General features: G+C 38.9%; 1 protein-coding gene and 1 long non-coding RNA gene across 3 annotated transcripts in view; one reads left to right on the forward strand and one right to left on the reverse strand.

Annotated features, from left to right (window-relative positions):
• Window positions 1-1,598, reverse strand: part of MBNL3 (muscleblind like splicing regulator 3) — a 166,253-nt gene extending 164,655 nt beyond the window's left edge. The window contains exon 1 of one of the 2 annotated variants that reach the window (XM_058291703.2): window positions 1,549-1,598. The gene's annotated coding sequence lies outside the window, so the exon portion shown is untranslated. The remainder of the gene's footprint in view (window positions 1-1,548) is intronic. The other variant, XM_004466997.4, reaches the window with a different exon arrangement.
• The window catches only part of LOC131277234 (uncharacterized), a 100,925-nt gene that overhangs the window by 42,561 nt on the left and 45,051 nt on the right, over window positions 1-13,313 (forward strand). The gene's annotated exons all lie outside the window — the stretch shown is intronic.

The raw sequence follows: 13,313 nt of genomic DNA on the forward strand, positions 1-13,313 counted from the left end.
TTATGCACCTAAAATCACAGTGCCCCAAAATACATGATGAAAACACTGACAAAACTGAAGGGATAAATAATCACCTCTGCAGTACTAGTTGGGATTTATATACAACAATTTCATCGATGGAATGAACATCTAGATAGAAGATCACTAACGAAACGGAGAACTTGAACAATGCAGTAAACAAACTATATCTAACACACAAATACAGAGCATTTCATACTGAAACAGCAGAATACACATTTTTCTCAAGTTCACATGGATCATTCTCCAGGATAGACCACATATTATTTTATTAGGTCATAAAACAAATCTCAGTAAGTTTAACAAGATTTAAATTATACAAAGCATCCTTTCTGGCAACAATGGAAAGAAACTAGAAATCAATAGGCAAAGGAAAACTAGAAAATTCACAAATATGTGAAAATTAATTAACACACTCTTAATCAATGGGTCAGAGAAGAAACCACAAGGGAAATTAGTAAATATCTTAAGATGAATGAAAATCAAAACACAACATAACAAAATTTAGGAGATGCAGTGAAGGCAGTGTTGAGAAGAAAATTTATAGCTATGAATGCCTATATTAAAAAAGAAGATATCAAATCAATAATCTAATTTCACATCTGGAGGAACTAGAAGAAGTATGGAGGAGCATTCAAGATGGTGGAATAGGGAATGGCAGGCTGCAATCCTCCTCTAGAAACTGCAGAAGGTGGGCAGGTTTACCTGGCAGAAGGGAAGCCGCGGGACTGCGGGGGGCAATTGGAGAGAGTAGCTAGAGAGGGGAGACCAAGTTGACTGGGAGGAAAGGGAACCTATAAGACATAGGGCCCTCAAGCCAGCTCAGAGGAAAGGGAAGCCAGGGAAGTGACAGGCTGGAAGGCAAGCACTCAGCCATCTTCTAGAGTGAGTGAAGTCCCCCACGGACAGGGCGACCAAGGGTGCAACCGGGTACCCTGAAGGCTCTTCAGATGGCGGAACTTCAGGGCAAACAAGTGTGGGGATCAGGCACATAGCCAACTCAGGGGGAGAGAGGGTAGTGGGGAGGCGACAAAAGGTGGATGGACCAGGAAAAAAAAGACACCAGCAGGCTCTAAAACAGCTCCAGGGAGAGGGGAGGGGGAACTGAGCGAGCAGGCTGCCACGCCCACCAGCCCTGGGAGAGAGAGGAAATGGGTCAATGAGGGGGCTGGCTGATAGGTATCTAACTGCCTGGAGAGTTCGAAACCTGGAGAGGCAAAAGCCAAATCATTAGAGGCCTAACTGGTCTGAGGTAAAAGAGCAGGCAGAAGCAGACAATAGGCCTTCAGAAGTCTTAGAAGCCTAACTGAATTTGTGGAGATCGTGTAACTCAGTGGTTAAACTCTTGCTTCCCAGATACAAGGTCCCCATTTCAATACCTAGCACCTCCTAAAACAAACAAACAAACAATAATACAAAGCCTAATGTTCCAAACCAACTTCTGAAGGGCACAGAGTCAGGGTAGCTTCAAGACCAAAGGACAGACCTGGCACAGAATCAGACATAAAAGCTTTATTTGTTGGGACTTACAGAAAGGAGAGATTCTTCCGTGGCAAAAGGCTGGATAATGAAGATAATGCTCTGCAAAGAGCTGGGAAAATGAGGGACAATATATAAGGTCTCAGAACAAAGACATTTCATAACAGAGTTTCTACAAGGGTCACATGAAGCACACGAGTGGGGTCTGGTGATGTTATTGTAGGAATAGTGTACAGCCTGGAGAAAATTACTGTCTGCGATACTATCTGTACATTGTTTCCCTGTGTGGAGTTCTGTTACATTTTAGCTTGTGTCCTAGGGCATGCAGGCTACGTGCTGCTGGCTGAGTTTCCCTTAGGGAGGGAGAGCCAGGGCCCTGGACTCACTGGATCCCTACACCTAACTACCTCGAGTGATAAAGGGGAAGGGGAGAGGCACCCCAGGAGATGCAGTGAACAGGAGTTGAAGGACAGAGCAGGGAATTTAGACAGAATTTTTATTTTTTTTTAAGTTGTTATTTGTTATTTATTTTTTATTCCTTATTCCTTTCTCGGTACCTCGGTACCTCGGTACCTTACTTGGGGAGGGCAGGCTTGCAATAAGATTGAATAGTGAGCACTGGCTGCCTGAGACAGTTGCTGGTGGCCTGAGATGGAAGACTGTTTTGTTTTGTTTCATTCTTTTGAGTTGTTGTTGCATTTTTACCTCTCCCTCTTTTCTCTTTTTCTTAGTTTCTTTTCTTTCTTTCATTTTTTCCTCTCCTATTGCATTTATTTTGTTCTACCTTCTCTTGTTAGATCCTCATTTTCTTTCTTCTCTTCTCATTGTTCTGGTCTTTTATTCTATTTTTTTCCTGCTTTTTTTTCTTCTTTTCACTCCACATATTTAAATGATTTTTCCCTTTTATTAGTTACTTATTTTTTCTTTTCTTCCAGGTTCTCTTAAGGTTCATTTTCCATATTGTGGCTATTTTTAATTGTTTTTTTTCTCCTTTCTTTACTTTTCTATAGTCTTAATATTTTTTTGGGGGGGGGAGAGACAACTACAAGGATAAGTGGAACCAAGTGTCAAAGAGGAACTTTAGCACAAAACAAAACAAAATAAAACCATAGAGTAGAAAGAGACGCTAACCACTGAATAAGTCCATCAAGGCAAACAGATGCTTAGACACCAGCAAAAATTAAAAGCCATATTAAGAAACAGGAAGACATGACCCAGTCTAATGAGGAAACTAAAAAATAGAAGGAGGGAAGTGGACTTGGCCCAAAGGATAGGGCATCCGCTTACCACATGGGAGGTCCACAGTTCAAACCCCGGGCTTCCATGGCCCGTGTGGAGCTGGCCCATGCGCAGTGCTGATGCATGCAAGGAGTGCCCTGTCACGTAGGGGTGTCCCCTGCATAGGGAGCGCCCAAGGAGTGAGCTCCATAAGGAGAGCCGCCCAGCACGAAAGAAAGGGCAGCCTGCCCAGGAATGGTGCTGCACACACGGAGAGCTGACACAACAAAAAGAAACACAGAATCTTGGTGCCGCTGATAAGGATAGAAGCAGCCACAGAAGAACACGCAGTGAATGGACATAGAGAGCAGCCAACTGGGAGGGCGGGAAGGGAAGAGAAATAAATAAATAATAAATCTTTTTTAAAAAAATGTAGGAGGAGATGCAGAATGTGGAACAACTAATCAAGGATGTCCAAACAAATATCACAAATCAATTTGATGAATTAAAGAATAGATGAAGGATATCAGAAAGAAAGTGCCTTGCCACTGTACATACAGGGCAACACCTATTACAGTGATGAAAGACAAAACGTTAAAAACAAAACTTTATAATATTTTTCATTTTTTAATATACCAATTTATTTTTATTTTAGTATTTCTAAATTAGTATATATATTTCTAATCTTTAAACCCATCACTATATTTCATTTTCCTATTCATTGAATTTGGCAATATGTTAGGCTTCATTGTTGATGAAGTTTTGGACCACAGAGAGGTTCAACTGTGGCAGGGGAGGAACACTGGTGTGGGGTGTTATTGATGGGGGGCACATGGTTGGGAGGGAGTTCTCCAGGACATGTATATAGGGGACATAAAAATGTTCTGATATATGTTGGGTATTTTCATAGTATTTACAGTTTCAAATGACAAGTGAGGAAGTGCTGAATTCCTACTCAGGGGAGCTCTGTCACATTCCCCAATGGAAAAGCAATAATCCCCAAAGTGCAACAGCAAAGACCAACAAGGAAGGATGGTCCAATGATGAGCCCTTGATACTGATGATTATGCTTATAAGCCTGTGTTCCTGAAATATGAACTAGGCCTAGAGCTGCAGGGTGCCTAAGAGTTACCTGCTGAGAGCCTCCATGTTGCTCAAATGTGGCCACTCTCTAAGCCAAACTCAGCATGTAAATGCATTACTTTCCCCCCAACATGGAATATGACTCCCAGAGATGAGCCTCCCTGGCACTGAGGGATTACTACCAATCACTAACAAATGATGCAACTAGAAAGAGACCTCGAATAAAAGGGTCAACTCAGACCAGCACAATATCTCAGCTTACATGTACGATCATGTGTTTAAAACTGCTTTTTGACCTTGAATAAAAGGGGGAAATGGCAAAGACAAATGAGTTGATATGGCTAAGAGTCTTCAAAAAATATTTAGGAGGTCATTAGAGGGGTTATGCTTACGCACGCCTCAGCAGGATCCCAGAAACAGCAAAAGTAGATACAACCCTAGTTACTGGTTCTCCTGAAAGCTACAGAGACCCACAGGGTATATGGTCATGGCAGATGGATTTGAAGTTCTATGCCATGTCAATGGGCTCTTCTTTGGAATTTGTGTTCCTGAGAGAGATGGAGCTGGATTCAGATGTGACCTTTCTACACATGACTCTTCTGTTACTTTTACTGAACTTGTGGTTGGTGCTAGGGATGGTGCATACTCAGGGGACTTGAATCTCTGGACTGCCCACATGCAAGCTGGGACCTGAGCCTCAGCACAGTTGCAACTCCTACTGTCAGGTTCATTGGACTTACCCAGGTCAGCTAACAGCAAGATGAAGATGGAAAACTACCACACCAGGGAGACAAAAGTGCCTACAGCTGCAAGGAAAAGAATTGCATTCATTATCCATGTGGAATCTAAGTCCCTTCTTGATCTAGAGGTGGAGTGAACATCACCATCCCAGGTTCCACAGAATGGAGGAATAAAATATGGATTAGAGTGGACTTACTGATATTCTACTATAGAACTATTGTGACTAGTAATGGAAGAAATTGTAGCACTGATGTGGAGAAAGTGGCCACGGTAGTTGCTGAGGGCAGGGAGAGGGAAGAAGAGATGTGATGTGGGGGCATGTTTGGGACTTGGAGTTGTCCTAAATGATATTGCAGGGAGAGTGTGAAGTACAGGGTAAACGATTATCCATGTGGTGCAGCAGTGCTCCAAAATGTGTTCATTGACTGTGATGAATATGCCACAATAATGGGGGAAGTTGTTGGTGTGGGAGGAGTAGGGTGGAACGGGTGAGGGGTATGTGGGAACCTCTTAAGTTTTTTTAATGTAACATATTTTTGTGATGTATGTATCTTCAAAAAATACAATTTACAAAAATGATGGGGGTAGGGGGGTGGGTAGTGGCTTATATGGGAATCTTTTATGTGTTTTTAATGTAATGTTTGTGTGATCTATTAACTTTAATTAAAAATGTGTTAAAAAATTTTAAATATTAAAAAAAGAAGATACTGGGAGAACATAGAGAAGAAATTGTAAACATACCCAAAGAAGTAATGGATATAATAATGAATGGCACAATACAAGAAATTAAAAATATGCTGGAAATGCATAACAGTGGATTTGAACAGGCAGAGGGAAGAATTAATAATGTAGAAGATAATACATCTGAAATCATGTAGATAGTAAAACAAATAGAAGAAAAGATAGAAAACATTCAGCAGGGGCTCAGGGAATTGAATGAATGATATCACGAAATGCCCAAACATACACATTGCGGGCATCCCAGAGGGAGATGAGAAGGGAAAGGGGGCAAAAGGAGTGTTGAAGGAAATAATGGCTGAAAATTTCCCAACATTTTTGAGGAACATGGATGTACATGTCAGGAGAAGCAGTGCATTTTAAACAGTATAAATCCTAATGGGCCTACCCTGAGACATATACTTATCAAAATTCTAACATGCAGAACAAAGAGAATACTGAGAGCAGCAAGAGAAAAGAGATCCATTACATACAAGGAAAGCTCAATAAAATAAAACACTAATTCCTCTTCTGAAACTATGGAGGCAAGAAGGCAGTGGTATGACATAGTTAAGGTGCTAAGACAAAAAAAGAACACACACAAAAACTGGCAGCCAAGAATTTTGTATCCAGCACAGCTGGCATTAAAAAATGAGAGTTCAAAATATTCACAGATAAACAGAAATTAAGAGTCTGTCAACAGGAAAAATGCCCTTCAAGAAATGCTAAAAGGAGTTCTGCAGGTCGAAAGGAAAAAACAGAGGAGAGAGGTTGGAGGAGAGTGTAGGAATGAAGATATTTAGTAAGAATTACTAAAAAGTTAAAAAGAGAAATAAAATAAAAACAACATATGACATATATAAATGTAAAGAAAAAAATGTCTAATGTAAGTAGTGTCTTGACAGTAATAACATTGAATGTTAATGGATTAAAATCGCCAATCAAAAGACAGAATAGCAGAATAGATAAGGAAATATGATCCATCTATATGTTGTCTACAAGAAATTCACCGTAGAAACAGGGACACAAGGAGGTTGCAAGTGAATGGTTGGAAAATGATTTTACATGCGAACAATAACCCAGAAAGGACAGGAGTAGCTATACTAATAATGGACAAAATAAGCTTTAAATGCAGAGCTATTGTAGGAGACAAGGAAGGACACTATATATTAATAATAGGGGAAATCTAACAAGAAGAAAGAACTATCATAAATATTTATGCACCTAACCAGGGTGCACCAAAATATGAGAGGCAAACATTGGAAAAACTAAGGGGAAAAATAGATGCCAGTACAATTATAGTGGGGGAATATAATACACCATTATCACCATTAGACAGACCATCTCAAAAGAGAGTTAAAGAAATGGAGGCCTTGAATAATGCATTAGAGGATCTAGACCTAATAGTCATACACAGAGCATTACATCGAAGTATGGCAGGATATAAATTATTCTTGAGTGCATATTAATTGTTCTCCAGGATAGATCACATGCTAGGTCACAGAACAAATATCAACAAATTTGAATTATTGAAATTATACAAAGTAATTTCTCTGACCACAATGGAATGAAGCTGGAAATCAGTAAGGGACAGAGAACCAGATTAGGCACAAAGATATGGAAGTTAAGCAACACATTCAGACAAGCAGTGGATCAAGGAGGAAATTTAAAAAGAAATCAGTAACTGCCTTGAAACAATTGAAAATGACAACAGAACATATCAAAACCTATGGGATGCAGCAAAAGCAGTGCTGAGAGGGAAATTTATCGCCATAAATGCTTATATTTTGAAAGAAGAAAGAGCTAAAACTCAATAACTGAAGGGCACACCTGGAGGAACTAGAAAAAGAACAACATACTAATTGCAAAGTAAGCAGAAAAAAAGAAATAACTATGATTAGAACAGAATTAAAGGAAATCGAGAATCAAAGCCACTAGAAAAAAATGAACAAAACCAAAGGCTGGTGGTTCTTTAAGAAGATTAATAAAATTCACAATCCCTTAGCTAGATTAACTATGAAAAAAAGAGAAAAGATGCCAATACATAAAATAACGAACAAGGAAGGGGATATCACCACTGATCCCACAGAAATAGAGTACCATAAAAGGACACTTTCAAAAATTGTAGGCCAACAAGATGGATAATTTAGATGAAACTGGCAAATTTCTAGAAACCCACAAGCAACCTACATTGCCAAAAGATGAAATTGATGAACTCAACAAACCAATCACAAATAATGAGATTGAATCAGTCATCAAAAACCTCCCAACTAAGAAAAACCCAGGACCAGTTGGCTTCACAGGTGAATTCTACCAATCATTCAGGAAAGTACCAACACAAATCCTGCTAAAACTCTTCCAAAAAATAAGTGGAGGGAACATTGACTAACTCATTCTATGATGCCAAAATCACCCTAATACCAAAGCCACATAAAGATGCCACAAGTAAAAAAAATTTGCATAACAATCTCTCTAATGAGCCTGGATGCTAAAATCCTCAACAAAATACTTGCTAATTGTACTTAACAACACATCAAATGTATTATACAGCATTATCAATTGGATTTCATCCCCAGTATATGCAAGGATGGTTCAACAGAGAAAAATCTATCAATTTAATACACCACATTAACAGATCAACAGAAAAAAAATCACATGATCATCTCTATTGATGCAGAAAAAGTTTTTGAAAAATTACAGCATCCTTTCTTCATAAGAACACTTCAAAAGACAGGAATAGAAGGAAACTTCCTCAACGTAATAAAGGGTATATATGAAAAACACATGGCTAACAACATACTCAATGGTAAAATGCTAAATGCTTTCCCTCTAATATACGGAACAAGACAAGGATACTCACTGTCACCGTTCTTATTTAACATTGTATTAGAAGTACTTGCTCCTGCACTTAGGCAAGAAAAAGATATAAAAGGCATCCAAATTGGAAAGGAAGAAGTAAAACGTTCACTATTTGCAGATGACATGGTCCTATACTTAAAAAGTCCTGAAAAATTTATAACAAAGCTTCTAGAACTGATAAATGAGGTCAGCAAAGTGGCGAGATATAAGATCAACACACAAAAATCAGTAGAATTCTCTACACTAATAATGAGAAATTTGAGGAACTCAAGAAAAAGTTCCATTTATAATAGCATCGAAAAGAATCAAATACATAGGAATAAACTTAACTAAAGATATAAAGGACTGTACACAGAAAACTTCACAACATTGTTAAAGGAAATCAAAGAAGCACTAAATAAATGGAAGAATATTCCCTGTTCATGGATTGGAAGACTAAACAGCATAAAGATGTCTGTTCTACCTAAAATGATTTACATATTTAACGCAATCCCAATAAAAATTACAACAGCATTCTTACTGAACTGGAAAAGCCTATTATGGAGTTTATTTGGAAGGACAAGGGGCCCTGAATAGCCAAAAACATATTTAAAAAGAAAACTGCAACCGGAGGAATCATGCTACCTGACTTTAAAGCACACTACAAAGCTGTGGTGGTCAAAACTGCATGGTATTGGCACAAGGATAGACATACTGACCAATGGAACAGGATTGAGAGTTCTGATATAGATCTTCACATATACGATCTACTAATATTTGTCAAGGACACCAATCCCACTCAATTGGAACAGAATGGCCACTTTTACAAATGGTGCTGTGAGAACTGGATATCCATAGCCAAAAGAATGAGAGAGGATCACCATTTCACACCCTATAAAAAACTAACTCAAGATTGATTAAATATCTAAATATGAACCAACACCATAAAACTCCTAGAGAATAATGTAGGGAAACATCTAAAGGATATTGTAGTAGGAAATGATTTCATAAACTTTACATCTAAAGCATGAGGAACAAAAGAAAAACATAGATAAATGGGACCTCCATTTATGTTTGCACTTCACAGGAGTTTGTCAATCCCAGGGTCCACAGGATGGAGGAATAAAATTTGGATTAGAGTAGGCTTACTGGTATTCTACTATAGAACTATTGTGACTAGTAAGGGAAGAAATTGTAGCACTAATGTGGAGAAAGTGGCCACAGTAGTTGCTGAGGGCAGGGAGAAGAGATGTGATGTGGGGGCATTTTCGGGACTTGGAGTTGTCCTAAATGATATTGCAAGGACAGATGCTGGGCATTATATATCCTGCCATAACACACTGAGTGTAGCGAGGGAGAGTGTAAACTATTATCCATGTGGTACAGCAGTGCTCCAAAATGTATTCAACAAATGCAGTGAATGTGCCACACTGATGAAAGAGGTTGTTGATGTGGGAGGAGTGGGGTGAAGTGGGGTGTGGGATATATGGGAACCTCTTATGTTTTTTAATGTAACATTTTTTGTGAACTATGTATCTTCAAAAAGTACATTTAATAATAATAACTTCTACATTAAAAAAAAGTGAAAAGGCACCCTATTCAATGAGAGAAAACACTTGGGAAGCACTTACTGATAAGGACTTAAAATCCAGCATATGTAAAGAAATTCTACATCTCAAAATTAAAAAGACAAACAGCTCATTTTAAAAATGGGCAAAAGAGTTGAATAGACACTTTTCCAAAGAGGAAATGCAAATGGCTAAAAATCACATGAAAAGAGGCTCAACATCACTAGTTATTAAGGAAATGCAAATTGAAACTAAAATAAGATATCACTTTACACCTATTAGATTGGTGGCTAATAAAACAGAGTACTACAAGCATTGGATGTGGAGGAATGGGAACCTTCATCCACTGCTGGTAGAATGGTACAGCTATTGTGGAGGACAGTTTGGAGGTTCCTCAACAAACTATAGAACTACCATGTGATCCAGCAATCCCACTGCTGTGTATATACCCAGAAGAACTGAAAGCAGGTGCACGAACAGATATATGCACACCAATGTTCATAGCAGCATTATTCACTATTGCCAAAGGTTGGAAGCAACTCAAGTGGCCATCAACAAAAGAATGGATAGGAAATTGTGGTATTTACATACAATAGAATATTACTCAGCTGTAAGAAAGAAGTATTGACACACATGAACAACATGGATGAATCTTGAAGACCTTGTATTGACTGAAGCAAGGCAGTCACTAAAGGAGAAATATTACATGGCCTTGCTGACATAACCTAAACAAACTGAGCAGACTCACAGAGCTAGAATCTGGAATACAGGTTATCAGGAGACAGAAAGGGAGTAGAGGGTGGTGAGCCAATGCTCACTATGGGCAAAACTTATGATAAAGTGAGAGCGAGGTAGTTTGGCAGTGGATGAAGGTGATAGTGATGCAGGATGAGTGGGTTCAATGGTGCTAGAATGTAAGGATGAGCAGGGTGGGGTGGTTGGGACTGGGGGAAAGACTGGAACAAGGAACAGGTAAATCCTGGGGATTTGTAGGCCTGTGGTTGAAACTTCAATGGTGGGAATGCATTTTTGGCAAACATGGCAGGGGAGGCTCACTGGTCCAGACATCAGTAGTGGGGGGATATGTGGGAAAGGGTGCACCTGGGGCATGCTTCTACAGAATATGAATGTATTCATTTTGGAATAGGGTGTTATCTCAATGGGTGGAGCCCCACACAATAAATAGGAATTTATTTAACTCCCATCCTGGGGAGTACTGCTATTTTCTCAACTAGAGGGGCAAGAACATCTCCAGTATATATGCAGTGCTTAACAAAAGAAAACAGATCAGTATATCAAGTCCTCGATATAAATGCATTTAATAATGAATCTTATTCTACAAAAATTGAATCTTAGTGGTTGCCATAGGTTCTAAAGGGAGGGGGGGAGATGAATGGGTGGAATATGGGACATCTTTGGGGCATTGGAGTTGCTCTGCATGATCTTGCAATGACGGATACAGGTCATCATACATTTTGTCAGAACATGTAGAACTATATGATGCAAAAAATGAACTATAATGTAAACCACTGACCATGGTTAGCAGCAATGCTTCTATATTTGTTCATCAATTGTAACACATGTACCATACTCATGTAGGATGTTATTGGCAGGAAAGAATGTGGGGTGGGAGGGAGTGGGATTATGGGAATCTCCTGTATTTTCTATGTGACTTTTCTGAAACCTAAAGCTTCTCAGAAAATAAAGTGAAAAAAAAAAAAAGACATTGGGGAAACATACAGAGGAAATTCTCAATATATCTGAAAGATAACAGATCTTACAGTGATGAAAGGCACACTGCAAATAAATTTAAAAGAAAATTTTTGTCATTTAATTTTTAAATTATTGCTATTTTTTATTGGCTTTGTCTTGGGGTAGGTTTTGGATTGCAGAGGGATTGCAGCTGTGGTAGGGAAGGATTACTGGTTTGTGGTGTAAGTAATGGGAGCATGTGTGTGTAGGAGGGTGCACCTGGGGCATGACTCTATGGAGTGTATGTTCATGTGGTCATGGGGTTTTATCTCGGTGGGTGGAACCCCACAGAATAACCAATGGAACATTGAATTCCATCCTGGTGAGTCCTGCTACATTCCCTCACTTAGCAGTGAGACTCTCTGGAGTACACGTGTAGTGCCTATCAAAGGAGGGAGGTCCCATGTGCCAGGCCCTTGATATTGATGCTTGTACTTATGAATCTTGTTCTTGTGAAATCAAAACTTAGCATGGTAATATATATTGCCTAAGAGTTATCTCCTGATGGCCTTCTTGTTGCTCAATTGTGGCCTCTCTCTAAGCAAAACTCAGCATATAAATTCACTGTCTTTCCCCTAACATGGGTCATGACTCCCAGGGATGGGCCTCCCTGGAATCAAGGGATTAATACCAAGCACCAACTATTGATGCAGTTGGAGAAAGAACTAGACCCAAAGGAGGAAAATTTAAAAGTAAATGAGTTTTTATGGCTAAGAGATTTCAAAGTGGTTTGGGAGGTCATTCTAGAGTTTATGCTTGTACATGTCTCAGGAGGCTCTCATTGTCTGCTGCGGGAAACCATTCCCCAAATAGGAATGCTCCTGGTGGCTCTAGAGACATCTAGACACTATAGGCAGGGCAGACAACTCCAGGAAATTGGCACCTCATCAATGGGTCTTACCTTGGAATATATGATAACCTATCTCTCCAATGTATCAGAGTTAGACTCACTTATAACGTTTTACTCATAATAATTTTCCTACACGTGGTTCTTCTATCCCATTTATTTTATCCTATAATTAACATTATACCCATTAAATATATGTCCCAGAGGCTTAAATATGACTGTTCATATGCCAGGTGAGCCCTGAATCTCAGCAGAGTTGCAGCCAACACCTACTCTCCAGTTCATCAGACACATCCAAAACAACTAAAAAAAAAGATTGCTGATGGACAATGCCTAACCCAAGAAGCAAAGAGTATCTGCAACCTCAAGCAAGACAGTTCTATTCATCTGCCCCATGGGATTTAAGTCCCCTCTCATCCAGAAGCAGAGTGGGTATCGCCACCTCCAAATCCTCAAAGTAGAGGATCATAACTATGGGAGGAATGCAACTATGGACTAAAGTAGGCTTATTATTCTACTAAAGGAAGAACTTGTAAAATTGATATAAAAACCAGTCACCAGAGGACCTGAGGGGAGGGATAGGGAACAATAGGTGTAACATGGGGTATTTTTGGGACAGTGGAATTCTCCTGCATGACATTCTTGATGGATACAGGCCATTATACATTCTGTCAAAACCTATAAAATTGTTTGGTGCAAAGTGTAAAACATAATGTAAACAATAGGTTATGTTTAGTAGCAATACTTCAATATGTGTTCATCAACTGTAACAAATGTACCACACTAATGAAAGATGTTGTTAATGGGGGAATGTGTGGGAGGCGGAGGTGTTGGGGTATGTGGAAATCTCCTATATCTTTGATGTAACATTCATGTTATCTAAAACTCCTTTAAAAATAAAGAAAAAAATTGCAAAAGTGAAAAAAGGCAAGAAAAGATCTATTAAAATATTTATTGATTCAAAAAGTTTTAAAAAAGAAGTATAAACTAAACCTAAAGTTTGTGGGTGGAAAGAAATTATAAAAATTAGAGTGGAGATAAAGGAAATAGAG

The sequence above is a fragment of the Dasypus novemcinctus genome, chromosome X, assembly GCF_030445035.2.
Source record: "Dasypus novemcinctus isolate mDasNov1 chromosome X, mDasNov1.1.hap2, whole genome shotgun sequence".
Taxonomy (NCBI): domain Eukaryota; kingdom Metazoa; phylum Chordata; class Mammalia; order Cingulata; family Dasypodidae; genus Dasypus; species Dasypus novemcinctus.